The sequence below is a fragment of the Apium graveolens genome, chromosome 11, assembly GCF_009905375.1.
Source record: "Apium graveolens cultivar Ventura chromosome 11, ASM990537v1, whole genome shotgun sequence".
Taxonomy (NCBI): Eukaryota; Viridiplantae; Streptophyta; class Magnoliopsida; order Apiales; family Apiaceae; genus Apium; species Apium graveolens.
In genome coordinates, this window is record NC_133657.1 from 53,582,041 (window position 1) to 53,584,475 (window position 2,435).

Sequence of the window (2,435 nt, forward strand, 5' to 3'; positions counted from 1 at the left end):
TAATTTCCTTTTGAACAACTACAGTCTTTTAGGAGACTATAGTATGGCTGGCTTGGGTAACACTTGCCTCACCCTTCTTATTCTTGGGGTTTCTTTGATTTTCACCCCTTCCCTCACCTTGCTTACTACCCTGTACATTCCCCTCAAGTGTTGTGGTAGGTTTTATAACTGTTGTCTTTTAAGAGACACTAGAGGTTGGTTTCTTTGCTTTGGGTTTTGAAATTTTTGGTTTGGTGGCTTTGGTAGGAATTTGTTTGTCACTATCACAGATTTCATAGCCACTCTAGAAGCCAAAGAAATTGGAGGTTGGGAAGAGATAGGGATAGAAATATTTACCTCACTTACATGAGGTGCCTCAGTGATTAGAAGATAGTTGAGGAGCACCTCACTGTTTAGGTTATTTCTGATCAAATATGCACGAACTCTCTTTTTTTGAACCCAACAATAAAGCTTGTTATTTGGGTTCTCAATTACAAGATCCTCAGAAATATGGTTAGCTATCATCATTAAAAATCTAGCATAGTACACATTCTTAGGTCTTTTCTGAATGTCTCCTAACTTATACCTTATTTCTAGCATGACATATTTGCTAAAATTGAAAAACTTATCAGTTAAAAGCATGTAGAGCATGTTAACCAAGGAAAAAGTAATGGCATCAAAATTGCTGATTTTCCAGAATATACCTTAATGAAAGCATCACAAACATAACTCCACTCTTTTCTAAGTCTTTTCCTCTTAATACTACCTATACTAGCAGTATCTAGAGAGTAACCCATGGAATTGAGCATATGAACCACATCAGTGTCAATGTGTGGAGCATTTGTGTTATTTTCAGGCAATTTAAAACATGACTAAATAACATCATAATTAACACAATATTTTGTACCTTTGAGAGTAAAGGTAATAGTCATGTTCGTGGAGTCAAACACAGTTGTTAGGAATATGTCATGAACTTGATGATAAGATAAACAAAACACCTTAGTAGATTTAACTTAGTAAAATTGTAGCTCTCGACGGATGTTTTATTATTGTCCCGACGGATGGTCTTTATAGTCCCGACGAACGATAACTGAACATCCATCGAGAGTGTAGCTTATGTAACAATAGTATTGCAGCACATTTCTGCAAACAACAATGTATTAATTAAGTAGATTCTGTAGGATTCTCTAAGTCATGTTGACTCCTAGTTTGATATACAAAATAGGGTGACTAATTGTAAATATAAGATGCCTTGTGATTCTGTATAAATGAAATGGAGTCAAGTGACAGAAAAGGCTCCCGACGGATGGTCTACAAAGACTCCCGATGGATGATCAACAAAGGCTCCCGACAGATGACCAACAAAGTCCCGACAGATGATCTAATTCAAAATAGCAGTTGATAGTGACAACATAGTCACATGCATCAGGTGTTTGCAAATGGAATATGGCAGCCTAATTATAGGTGTTAGAGAACAAAGAAGCATTACCATTTCCATGCAAATGTGAAGACAGTCAAAGATGCTGGATAGAGTAATGAAGCGACATGATTTTAGACTAGATACATTTTGTTTTATTATCTTGTCTTATTATCATGTAACTTGGTGACATATAAACCAAGAGTAGCAAGTAGAACAAGTTAACTAAGAAAGCTTATTTTTCAAGAGAAAGAGATAAGGTTGTATCTGCTAAGAATTTCTCTATAAGTTTGTTTGTTCACTTGTAAGCAGCTGTGTGCTATTCAAAGCATCACAGGGTTCTCAATCTGATATATATATATATATATCTGGTGGATACATTCAAATCCACCAGAAAGTTTTAAGCTTGTGTTTTATTACTTAGTGTTTTGATTTCTATTATTCTTCTATTACGCATTACAGCAAATCAAACATTGTTATATATATTAAGTTAGTTAATTCTTAAAATTCAAAAAGTAGCCAGAATTATATTCAACCCCCTTCTGTAATTCTTGTTGTATTGTTTGGGAATAACAATTGGTATCAGAGCAAGCTCTTGAAGTACAAAGAGTGTAAAGATCACAACAATCAACAAGATGAACAAAAAGGATGTTGGAGTGAAAATTCCATTTCTGGACAAAGACAACTATCACCACTGGAAGGTGAAGATGCACCTACATCTTCTTTCTCAAGATAAAACTTATGTGGATTACATTGAAAGAGGTCCCCGTATCCCTATGAGAGCTGCTACAGGAAATGAACCATTAGTTCCAAAACCTAGGCATGAATGATCTGACCCTGACATTGAACAAGTAAGGAAAGATAAAAAGGCCATGAACATACTGTTCAATGGTGTTGATGGTGATATGTTTGACAACATCATCAACTGTAAAACAGCCAAAGAGGTTTGGGACACAATACAGATTATTTGTGATGGTACTGAGCAAGTAAGGGAGAACAAGATGCAACTCCTAATTCAGCAATATGAGCACTTTCACTG